A 13,538-nucleotide genomic window follows, 5' to 3' on the forward strand; every position below is an offset into this window, starting at 1 on the left:
TATATTTACATGCAAAACAAGTTACTATTTATTATATTTAAATGATGCAATATTTTTGAATGACATTTTATAAATGAATGAATTCTTTTTAAATTCCAATCGTGTTAATTGAGCCATGACTTTAATATTTACATATATTCAAATTATTTAATAAAAATATATGACGCAATTTTTAATTTACAAATAGTTATTTTATTATGTTACAAAATTAAAAATGTTTTTATTTGGTGATTTTTTTGGTAATTTATGCAGTTTGAAATATTTTTCGTTTCTAATAACGAAATATTTATTATTATTTTTATATTATTTATCAGTTAAATATATATTAATAGATTAAAAAATTTATTTTCTTTTGTTTTTTTTTTATTTTTTTCGATGAAAAAAATTCTTTGAAATCCAAAAATTGCTAAATTAGACCATTAGGATAATTTGCAAGACATATATTGCAAAAGCAAAAACACGTCGCGACTCTCGTCTCAAACGACATTCCTGATAGAACGAAGCTTCATTTCGAGATCAAGTTTCCTCAAGTCTCGTCCAAGTTTCGCTTTTCTCTTCACGTTTTTCCAAAGAAAGATATATACAATAAATAATATGAATTTGACCATTTTTTTTTTCGTAAATTCCCTAAGAAAGGTCAAAAAAAGTAATTTCTAAAAATAATTGCTTTCTTTTTACTATTATTTTTATTTTCCTATTTTAAAAAAAATTTTTTTTTGCTTTCATTTTACCGAAAAATTTTCCAAAAATTTAAACGCAAATTTAAAATTTTTATTTTCTATCTCTGTCACTTAACCGCTTAACTCACATTCGAGAAACGTTTTATAGCAACTTTAGTTACTAAATACCATCGAGAGTTGAAAACTTTCTCGTCCAGTCAATGGTTATTTTTATTTTATTTTTTTTTTCATGAAAGATCGTGACTCAAAAAATATTGTTTTATATAACTTTGTAAAACGAGTTACGGATTTTATCACCGATCAAATAGATTTTTAAAATATTCAAATATCTCTTAATTGAATAAATATCGATCTTTAAAGTGAAAATAAACAAAATCGAATGAGTGATAAAAAAATTTTTGTACGTTTCCTTATTAATGAAATTAATGGAATTATTTAATTAATTAATTAAAATTATTATTAAAATATAATTAAAGTATTATTACAATTTTATTGAAACATTATTAAATTATTATTAAAATATTAAAATATTAAAATATTATTAAGAAATTATTAAAATATTATTAAAATAGAATGTATTAATTAAAAAGTTATTTAAATAAAATATTTTTATTTGATAATAAATTTAAATCATATAAAATTTTTTGTCAGTTTTCTTGTTTATCTTCTTATTATATAATTTCGATTTCTATATTCACAAACTTTTTTAAAAAGACGATTATTATTCAATTTCATTTATTTGCTTCTATTATCAATTTGAATCATTGCGTAACATTTGAATAAAATTTCCCGCCTTTCGAAAACTATTTTTCTTTTAAATAAAAGAAAAAAAAAAGAAAAATATTTGCATAAAGAAATTATTTTTCCATATCTAACCAATTTTTTTATAAGTGGAACATTTTTTTCCGAAGCACGACTAAACTAAAAAATTAAGCACAAAAGCCACAAAATTACACTTGTTTCAATTTTATATGCGGAACCGGAAGAACAATATTAACACAAAATCTCATTGGCACGAATATGATCCTTAATCCTTTTTTTTCAATTAGCACTGAATTGGTCGCTGAGGGGGTAGGGGAGGGGGGATTGTTTTTTTTTATATAAATAATTTTTTGGCTGACACCGGAAGTTTATCCTTGTTTTTTTCGTTATCAATTTAATCTCAAAAACTCACCACACACAGAAATCCGTCTCACTTGAACTTAAACTCGAACTTAAATAAAAAATAATATTTATATATATATTTTTTTTTTTTTAAAGAAGGGGAGCCTCGCGCAGCTCCTGCTCCTCGGCTTTCTGTGACTGTCTGTGTGGTTGCGCTTAGTGAGCGGCTTTTATTAACAGGTGGGGCCTCTCGCCACCTCCATTGGTACACATAAAATCTGTCTCTCGATTCACGCTGCAAAAAAAAGAAAAAAAAGAAAAATAAAGAAGCGGGAGTTCTCTTCATCCGACAATGTCTTCATGATATATAAACTATCTCGCGCAGGGAATATAATCACCACCACGTGTCCATGAGGGCTAAGGTCAAGACCTCATGCACATATTTTCCTCTCGTCTCGATAGTTTAATGAATTGAGAAAACTTCCGCGTATTTATGTGAATTTTAATCGGAACCTTTATTAATATTCGTTTACAAATATTTTTAAATATAATTTACCTTATTTTTGTTTTCTTTATTTAATTTAAAATAAAAAATTTTTTTTGATGGTAAATTTTTGTATTTTAATTTTATTTTAATATAATTAATTATATATATACTTTATTGTAATTAATTTATTCATTAAATTTTTTTTTAATAATGGTAAAATAAATTAATAAAATAATAATAATAATAATTAAATTAATTTTTGAAACCACATATCTTCTATTACATTAAGTTAACAAATTTCCAAAAGCGACACCGACACCGTGACCTCGACACCGTCTTTGGAAAATCTATTTTCACTTATTTTAAAATAAATCAAAATACTTTGCCATATGCTTTTAGAAAATCTTACATACTTTTTTTTGTAACATGTTTTTTCAATTTTAACCCGAAAAAGGGTTATTTTGCATATTCATCCCAAAAAAGGGTTATTTTGCAATTTTATGCAATTTTTTACGAATTTTTGGATATATACCTTTAAAATTACTCTATTTTTAAAAAGTTACTTACAAACAATTTTTTACCAATTTTTTATGGTTTTTTTTTATTAATTATTGATGTTTTTTAATTTTTAGTTAGGAACCTATAATATTGTGTCTAATTTTAAGTGTCATTGAAATCAATTGTTTTTAACTTAATAATTTTAACATATTTCTTATTTTAAAACAAAACACCTTCTATTATTATTTTGCATTTTCATCCCAAAAAGGGTTATTTTGCAATTTTTTGCAATTTTTTTACGAATTTTTGGATATATACCTTTAAAATATCTTTATAAAGGTTTACTCTAGATAATAAAAATAAAAACCGATATTTTAAAAGGTTTTTCGATTTATTATAAATATTTTTCTAAAAAATTTGCAAAATCTCCATGTGTTTGTGGGGCAATTTACAGCAATATAATATAATATAATATAATATAAAAAAAATATATTATAATATAATAAATTAAAATTGTTGTTATAATTATAATAAATTAAAAAATTTAATATTTAACAATTGTCATTTTATCCTTCAATGATACTGATCAAAATTAAGATAAATTTTATACAATATTAATAAGATATTAATTTAAAACATAAATTATATATATAATATACATAAACTACAATAAGTAAACAACGATAAGTACAACTATAACCGAGCGAGCGAGCAATACATCGCTAGTAAATTAATTAAATGATCAAATAAAGGTGTTTTAAATTTTGTTGCCTTTGATCCAATATGAGTAGAAGTTATTTCAAAAAAGAAGATTATTTTATTATTATTATTATTATTATTATTATTATTATTATTATTATATCCATATATAATTATAATCCATTATAATAATAATAATATTAACGGAAGTAATGGAAAAAAAACATATCTACTTTTTTGAAATAACTTCTACTGATTGGACAAAAACTTAAGGTCCTTTTAAAAAAAAACTAAATATTAATTAAATAATAATAATACATATTATTAATAATAAAAATTATAAACTAAATCAGTGAAAATTGTACTAATTTCCGGTGCTTCCTTTTTTTAAATCACTGAAATTTCATAGAATTGGAAAATTATTAAAATTGTTATTAGAAATTTTTAAATATAAATTAACTTATTTTTTTCTTCATTTATAGTTTTTTTAATATTTTTTTTTCTGGGAAATGTTTGTAATTTAATTATTTTGATATAATTAATTATAAATTAATTAATTTATTAAAAAAGTCATTAACGTCCTCCAATATTTAATAATAATATTAAACGAGCATTTAATCCCCTGCCGATGGTTGTCCACTGCCAAGAATCGTGTAAATTCTTGGTAGACCTTGTCGTGGTGGTGGGGCTTTTCACTAAAGGACAACCAACAACCAGGGTGGTTCCCTGACCAAATAAACCAAAAATTTTATATGAAATGAGTAGGGAAATTAAAATTTTAACCCAAGGAGGAACCCCGCAAGGGGACAATACTCCCACTGATTCTGATCGGGTGAAAGCCTCGGTAGTCAGTGCAGGCCCCACGGATTTTGGGGGTGGCCAAATCAATAATGAAAGGGACAGTACCACGAGCAACTGCGAAGAAAATGTTCGGAAGCAGTTGGAGTTGATACCGCAAGTGCTGGAGGGCATGCGTCATGCCTGCAAAAAACAAAAAAATATAAGCAGGGACGTCCAGGACGGTATTGTGGCCCTGGGGAGGGCATTTGATATAGTACGCAAGAATCTGCGGTTTATATCGGATCCCTTCTTAAATCAGGACCAACCAAGGATGAGTCCTGGAACGCCCGTGCATCAGAAGCAGAATGCGGAAAAGCGGCTTTGCACTAGTGACGCCAAAAAGCGTCAAAGAGACTGTGGAAGTCCGGAGACGAGCTCTCAGCCCGTGTCTCAAGAAGAAAAGAGAGTCAAGCGGAAGGAGGTTTCTGCTGATACACCAGCAATGGAGACTCTTCAGCAAGAGGTTGTCTCAAAAGAGACAACTAAAAAGACCTATGCTGAGGTAAGCAAAGAAAATGCTGTAGTTGTTGGCGGCGGCTTCAAGGTGGTCGTCAATAAGAAGAGAGAGGCACGGAAGAAGAAGACCTCAAAGAAGAAAGAGGAAAGCGAGATAAGGAAGCGCCCCACAAAACTCAGAACCACGGAGGCTGTTAGGATTTCGGCATTGAACCCAGAGTCCTATGTCGAGATCCTGAAGCTGATGAAAACTTCGGTTAAACCAGAAGAAAACGGCACCGAGGTTCTGAGAATTAGGAGAACCTTAAAAAAAGAGGTTCTCCTTGTGGTGAAAAAAGGAGGCGAAACTTCTAAACTCGCAGGAGCAATTACCTCTGTCCTCCGTGACAAAGCCGAGGTTACGGCTCTTGTCAATAAGAGGACATTAGAAATAAAAGAGCTCGACGAAACCACAACCGAGGAGGACGTGGTTTCTGCTATTAAGGCTAAACTGGAAAAGCCGGACCTCGACATTTCGTGTCGACTTTTGCCACGGTTTAGTGGTACTAAGGTGGCACTTGTCCGCTTACGGGATACAGTGGGCGAATCCCTTTTAAACCTTGGGAAAATTAGAATAGGTTGGATAAACGCTCCAATCAGGGAACATCTGGAAGTGGCAAGGTGCCAAAAGTGCCTTGCTTATGGTCATGTGACCCGAACATGCAAGGGCCCCGACAGGAAAAATAACTGTCGGAGATGCGGCGGGGAGGGTCACTTCGCAAAAAATTGCACTTCAGACAAAAGTTCATGCTTAACATGTATTGATTTGGGAAAGACCGAAACGGACCATGTAAGTGGAAGAATTTCCTGCCCGGTTTACAGGGAGGAACTGGAGAAGCTTAAAAGGGCAAATCCTTAAAGCTTCTTCAGGTCAACCTGCATACAAGTAAGGATGCACAGGTCCTCCTGATGCAAACAGCCAGGGAAAATGAGATCGATATCCTGTTCTGCAGTGAGCAGTATCGAGGAAGCGATCTCACTCCCTGGTATCAGGACAAGGCGAAGAGAGCCGCCATCAAGGTGTGCAACCCAGAATTGCGGGTTGACAAGTTCCTGGAGACGAGCAGTGGATTTGTTTGGGTGGAGGTGGCTAACATACGTATGTATAGCTGCTACTTCTCGCCAAATGATCCACTGACAGACTTCGAATCCGATATACAGGACCTCGAGTCGAGCCTTCGTCAATCCAAGTTGGATGTTCTCGTCACTGGCGACTTTAATGCAAAGTCTCCAGAGTGGGGCGAGACAAGGCTCGATAAAAGAGGAATTCTGACCGGCGAAATGATCTCCAGGAACGACCTAGTAGTTGTAAACCGGGGGAAAACATGGACGTTTCGGAGGGATGTGATCGGATCCATTATAGATCTAACGATCGCATCCTCCAAAATATTTAGCCGCATATGCGACTGGCGGGTCTCTGAGGATTATACCGCAAGTGACCACCAGTACATCGAGTTCTCAGTCTCAGTGGGAGACACACGAGGAGGCAGAAGACAGGAAGCTCCTAGTCGAAAAAGCCCCTCGTGGAACACTAAGAGACTCGACAAGGAGAAGTTCGGCCAGTCCCTTCTAGAAGCCCGCTTAATTCAAGAGTTGGGCTGGGTAAGGAGGCCGAACAGTCTTGATGGGGAAGTGCGGGCGGTGAGAAATATAATCGTCACCGCCTGCGATGCGTCAATGCCGCGTCGCAATGGCACATTCCCCAAGAAGAGATCCTTGCACTGGTGGTCAGAAAGGTTGGCCTCCTTGCGAAAGGCATGTTTCAGAGCAAGAAGGACATATACCCGATCTAAGGGAGATCCCTTGCTCAAGGAAGCATACAAGGAGGCCAAAAAGAACCTCAGCAAAGAGATCCGCGCGTCGCGACGCCGTAGCTGGAAGGACCTAATCGAGGACGTCGAGAAGGACCCATGGGGTCTGGCTTTTAAAATCGTTACTAAGAAATTAGTAACGAGGCAAAAGACCCCCGGCCTGGACAATCCCGATTGGGTCAGAAAGGTAATAAAAGCCCTGTTTCCTCCTGCAGAACCGTGGCTTAGGAAGGACTGGAGTTCTTGCATAGTCACAGGGGAAGAACTCTTTACTCTTGAAGAATTGGAATCAGCAGGTAGAAGATTGAAGACAGGCAAGGCGCCTGGAATCGATGGGATAAGCAACAAGATCCTAAAAGAGGTGATTGTTGCTTCCCCCCAGATTTTGCTGGACATCTTCAATCGCTGCCTAGAGAGAGGAGAGTTCTTTCCAGACTGGAAGAGGCAAAGGCTAGTCCTCCTAAGAAAGGGTGACAAACCTCTAGATAAGGTCTCATCCTACAGGCCTATATGCCTGTTGGATACGATGGGCAAACTTCTAGAGGACATGGTTCTGCAGAGAATGCAATCTCACTTGACCGGAGAGAATAGTCTATCCGATAACCAATTTGGATTCCGCAAAGGTCGGTCCACAGTTGATGCCATAAAGGCAGTTGTGGACCTCGCCAGAGAAGGGAAAAACAAATTGGGTCCAGACAAAAAGAAGAGCTTCTGCGCGTTGGTAGCAATCGACATACGGAACGCGTTCAATTCCGCGAGATGGGAAGATCTCATCGAGTCGATGATACAGAAGGGTATACCGCCCTACCTGTTGCGGATAATGGATAATTATCTAAGCGACAGGTGGGTTATTTACGAGGGAGACACCTGCATTCTCAAGGAAGAGATGCAGCGTGGGGCCCCTCAAGGCTCGAGGGTAGGACCATTTTTATGGAATGTATCTTATGATGACTTCCTGAGAATGGACCTGCCCGAAGGTGCGGTGATCGTCGGCTTTGCGGACGACGCGTTGATCGTGTGCACTGCCGACTCGGCGGAAGCTCTGGGGACATTGGTGAACGAATGTCTGCGGCTAGCAAAATGCTGGCTGGAAACCAGAGGTCTTCAAATGGCCCTGGAAAAGACCGAAGCATTGCTAGTCACAGACAGACGTGGTTATAAATCCCCACGAATCGTGATAGACGAATTCGAGGTCAAGTGGAGGAGACAGATAAAGTACCTTGGTGTGGAATTGGATGGAAGGCTAAACTTCCATCACCACATGGCTACGGCGTCAAACAAGGCGATCGAATGTGCGGCTAACTTAGCACGGGTGATGCCAAATGTTGGAGGCCCCCGTGAGAAGAAAAGGAGACTGGTGGCGAGTGTCGCCCACGCTAAGCTGCTTTACGCAGCGCCAGCGTGGGCCCCCTCCCTGAGAACAAACAGATGTTCAACCATCTGTAAAAAGATGCTGTCCGCGCAGAGATGCATTACTTCACGTATTGCCTCTGCTTATCGGACAGTATCTACGAGCGCTGTGCAGGTCCTTGCAAGTGTCCCGCCAGCAGATCTTTTGGCGCTTGAGAGGGAGGAAATTATCCTCCTTCTCAAAGAGGCGAATTCCTCTGAAGAGGAAGATCGACCCAGCAAGGACCGCATCCGCTTCGAAGCGAGGCACAGGCTCGTCGAAAAATGGCAACGAAGATGGGACGGGGAGGTAAAAGGTCGATGGACTTATCGCCTTATACCGACACTCGCCACTTGGTTAAGTAGGAACCATGGAGAGGTCTCCTACTACTTGACACAAGCGCTGACAGGTCACGGATGTTTCAATTCGTACCTGCAGCGCTTTAAGAAGAGAGAAAACGAGGAGTGTGCTTACTGCCAGTTCCCTGTGGACAACGCAGAGCACACCCTCTTCGCCTGCAGTCGATGGGACTTGGAGAGGCGGGCCATGTTCACCGGTGTAAACGCTACAGTTACACCGGAGAACATGGTAGCGCTGATGATCCAGTCCCAGGAAAACTGGCGGCTCATCGAGACCTTTATCATCGCTGTTATGATGAGAAAGGATCTCGATGGCCGCAGATAGGCGAGATCGACAGTATTCCATTTTATATTTATTTTATTTGTTCATTTTATTATTTATTTTGTCCTTTTATTGTCTTTTTACAATTTTCTGTTTATTTATTTATTTATTTTGTCTTTTATTGTCTTTTTACAATTTTCTGTTTATTTATTTATTTATTGTAGTCTTTTTACAGTTTTATGTTATATTTTGTTTGTTCATCTGTCTTTTTACAATTTTATTTTTGACTTGTTTAATTTATTTTTATTTTATTTTTTGACTCTTTATTGTTTTCTTTTCTGGTGTGCTGTTGATTCCGCTTGACATAGATTTTAGTTTTTCATTTTAAAATTGATAACGCAGGATGTCCGCAGGAATGGACGAAGTCGCCTTGCGACAGAGTTGGAGCGCCACCCTCGAAGGCAGAAGTCTTCACGACAGTACCGAGGGTGGATCAAAGGGCTCCCAAGAAGGGTTGACGGGTTTTTAGTGGGTCGGGGCTGGTAGTAGTTCGCCAGCTTATTTTGTTTATTGTTCTCCTTTTTTTTTACCAACCCCACATAACCTTGGCATGCGGAAGCCAAGGTATCTGTAAACAGATTTCCCAATAGTCCCTAAGCAAAAAAAAAAAAAAAAAAAAAAAACGAGCATTTAATCAATTAAATTTTAATTTTTTATTTATAATTTTTTTGTTTTATAAATTTTAATTTAATTTTCTCTGTTTGTCAAATTTTAATTTTATTTTTAGAAAATGTTGAAGTGCAAATATTTTACATAGTTTTTTTGAAAAAAAAATTTTTTTATATATTTTTTATTAAATAATTTGTTAATTTGAGAAAAAAAAAATTTATTTCTGTATTTTTTTGTAAAATCAAATATACTCTGAAGAGGAGGTCGTTTTATTAAATTATTTTTAATTAATTTATTCATTTAAAAAAATTTTATATAATATAATAATAATAAATATAATCAATGAATGCAACAAAAAAAAAAAAAATACATTAGAAAGTGTCAATATTATAAAAAAAAATTTGATGACACATGAAAATTGTCAATGAAAAAATTCTCTAAATACCTGAATTAAAGCACGCAGCAATGTCTGACGTAAATCTACTTTTTCTACTTAAAACGAGAATAGTATTTACTTGTTTCACTTATTGACACGGGGAGAATTATTATAATCTATACACATTTTCAATTATATTTCAATAATTCAAAAAAAAAAAAAACTAAATACAAAAAAATAATTAAATTATAAAACTTAAAAAAAATAGTTTAATTCGTCTTTAAAAGTTGATAATTAGAATTTATTTGGAAAATGTATCAATTTTCAATCAATTCAATAATATAATGTAAATAATTTATATTATATAGACAATATAAAAAATTTTATTACAACGCAAATATTGCGAAAAAATAATATATATATATATATATATATATATATATATTTATATATTTGTATTTAAAATATTTAGACAGAATAAAAAGTAGAAAAATATTGTAATAATTGTTTACTTAAAGAAAACCGCGAAATATGTTGAAAGCGAGAAGAAATTAGTAAATACTGGACGGCCGATTTATTTCGGGGAAAATTTGTCATGTTTAATCAAGCGCATTATAAAAGAATTTTACAGGAATATCTATTAATTAAATAATTGGTTCCTATTGTAAAAGTATCAAAAAAAAAAAAAAAAAAAAAATTAGTAATCAATTGATATCGCAAGTCCGTTAAATTTGTGTCAAAAATTGCAAATACCTTTTATTCATCATTTATTTCGTGTTTTCTTTGTTGCGTTATTTTATTGTGATTGAAGATATTTTGTAAGACCATATAAAAAAAACTAGATAAAAATTACCATGAAAAAAAATTTCTATTTTTAATCTCTGTTTGACATTAATTAAAAAAAATTTAACTAATTATTTACTACATCTAGGAAATATTTTATTTGAACCAAGCTAATTCAATTTCTAACGAAATAGACCTATTTGACAATAATTTAACAAGATTCACCTCGGCATTATGTAGATTAATACTAAATAATAATTAAAATGCACCAACCTAGTTATAATTATATTTATATTTTTTATATACAAGTTTGTATCTATATTATAATAAGTACTATTGTACGAAAGGGCATGTCCCGTTAACTTAATAAATGAAATGAAATAATATATTTGAGTTAAATAAACGTATATTTGTCTCAGAGCCTACTAACCTATTTATTTGGCGTAAATAAATTTTTTTATTTAAATCAAATAAAAATTTATTTGGCGTAAATACATTTTTTTATTATTTATTTTATATAATGTAATTAAAGGCGCATTGCCTCCTTTACATGAGAAAATTTTTTATTATTTTAAATTAAATGAAAATTTATTGGAATAAAATAAATATTTATTTGAATCAAAAAAATATTTATTAGTCGATGAGACAAATATATCATTTCTTTGGGTGTAGTTCTAATTTTTTTTTTATAATAAATTTATAAAAAGTAACAATTTTTGTTTGGAAAAATTTCAAGATTAAGAAAAAATTATTTCCCTACTAACTAGAAGGAAACTATATTTCAATTTTGACAAAGATTATTATTGTCTTACCCGTAGTATTATTATTATCTTACTGTCAAAAGGAAGTAGATATTATTGTAATAATAGTAATTATAATTATATAGTTTCTTTGGTAATTGAAAGATCGTGTACTTTATAGAAAATTGTCATTGTAATATATGAAAAAACGACATTTAGATATTTTATTTTATTATTATTATTAAATAATATTAATATTTTAATAATAAAATAATAATAATAATTTAATACTAATTTAATATTTTTTTAAAAATATTTTCAATCAGAATTGTTTAACTTCCTTTTTATAATATTTTGGCTAGAATTGAAATTAAAAATTAAAATAGAAACGCTACAATTACATTTATGGAATTATTAATACCGTGGCTTATAGATTGCTTTAATTACAATTAAGAAAAAAATTAACAAAGAAAGCGGGAGTGTTTGCTTCGTATATATATTTATCTTTTATAATTTAATTTCCTTTTTATGTAAGAGAATGCTCATTATGAACATTATATATGTGTAACTCACTTTAAAATGTAACTTGAAATATTTTACTTCTCGTTCCGCTATTCTGTTTGGAGAAAAAAAAAAATATATATATATATATACAGATGACCACGAATCAAATGAAATTAATACAGATCTGCTCTGCATAACTGATATATGTATTGTGATTCCGGATATGAAATCTTTTACGTAAATTATTATGCACAAAAAAATAATAAAAAAATTTTTTTTAGCAATTGTAGATTTCATTTCATTATTTTTTTTTGTATAAAAATTTCCATTTTTAAGATTCGTGATACATTTTATTAAGAAAGAAATTTTTAGTTTTTGTCTGATAATATATATACGAAATGTATAATATAATGATTTTGAGTAAAATTATACGAGAAGGCAAAGTGATTAAATATTTGTGAATTCGATAAACATGTCTCAAGTATTTAGAAAGGAAGTTTAGTCTTTTGAGCAGTTACTTTTATATGATTGACTGATTTCATAGACTAGATATAGTCTTAAATCTACGAGAGTAAATTATAAAGGACTTATTTTCATTCACCGTCGACAAAAAGTGAGAGTAGACTCTCATTATTATTTGTGTGTAAAAAATTAAATTTTATGCGCAAATTTGTTGCACACTCAATGTGAATTAATTGAAAAAAAAGATGTATAAATTTCGACACATATAAAACTAATTTTAATTATCGTACAAAAAACAGTTATATTTTATTTCAATTCTTTTTTAATTAAATATTTTAGAAATATTTAATTTATTAAGTGCATAATTAGGATAATAAAAATTATTGTTTTTTAATAATTGACCCTCTAAAGAATTGGTAAAAATTTTAACTAATTTATCACTTTTTGATTTTGAATTAGTATTTTACTAATTTGATAGTAAAACATTTTTTTTACTATTAATTAGTTAAATACTAATTCAATAGCAAAAAGTGTTTAATTAGTTAAAATTTTTACTAATTCAGATACAATTGTTTAAAAATATTTTCTTTTCTTTTTCTTATTTATAAATTCAAAAGTTAAAATAGTTGTTAAATATATTTTTAAATAACTTGTTATCTCGTTTTTTAAAAATATTTTTTAAAATATGAAGATTTAAAGATAGAAAAAAATTTATGACTTTGTTATGCAAGGAAAACCGAACAAAAGTAAAAATAAGTATAAACCTAGTTTGACAAGTTCTGTTCTATGTAAATTTCTTTTGTTGTCTGATTATTTCTGAACAAATTTATTCTTTTAAACGTTAACAATTTTTTTTTATTTAAAAAAAATATAGTTCAATGTCTTCTCTGTAAATTGAAAAATTATATTTAGAAAAATAATTAATTAAAAATTAATTCATATTGTTTTTATTAATATTTTTATATTTATAATAAAAAAAAAATTACTATTAAAAATAATGAAAATATTAAAAATAATAAAAATATTAAAAATAATAAAATATTATTATTAAAAATAAATTCTAATCCCAATATTTTGCAACAAATGAAAAATATAATAAAGTGCAATTTTTCATCTATAAGCTCTTAAAAATGATTAACTTCCTGAAAATTAATTACATCTAAATAGTTGTTTCTTATATCACTTATATATTATAGCTGGGTATTTTGCAATATGAAAGTATGCTTTCAATAGGTGTCACAGGTGACATGAACCTTCTCACTCAATCCTTTTCCTGTTTCAGAAACTTGACAACAGGAAAGCGACAAATATAATCAGAAAAATAAAGAACAAAATTTTTTTTCTTTTTTTCTAATAACCCTTATTGAAAGGTTATCTGC

The 13,538-nt window shown here is 31.1% G+C and overlaps 1 protein-coding gene across 2 annotated transcripts in view; it reads right to left on the bottom strand.

The window, feature by feature from the left end:
• The window catches only part of LOC127284458 (actin nucleation-promoting factor WAS), a 35,765-nt gene extending 33,756 nt beyond the window's left edge, over positions 1 to 2,009 (bottom strand). For both annotated transcript variants that reach the window (XM_051309901.1, XM_051309900.1), the window contains exon 1: positions 1,855 to 2,009. The gene's annotated coding sequence lies outside the window, so the exon portion shown is untranslated. The remainder of the gene's footprint in view (positions 1 to 1,854) is intronic.
• Between the last annotated feature and the right edge of the window lie 11,529 nt (positions 2,010 to 13,538).

This window comes from Leptopilina boulardi, unplaced genomic scaffold, assembly GCF_019393585.1.
Source record: "Leptopilina boulardi isolate dan_hultmark-lab unplaced genomic scaffold, ZJU_Lbou_2.1 LbouV2_325, whole genome shotgun sequence".
Taxonomy (NCBI): Eukaryota; Metazoa; Arthropoda; class Insecta; order Hymenoptera; family Figitidae; genus Leptopilina; species Leptopilina boulardi.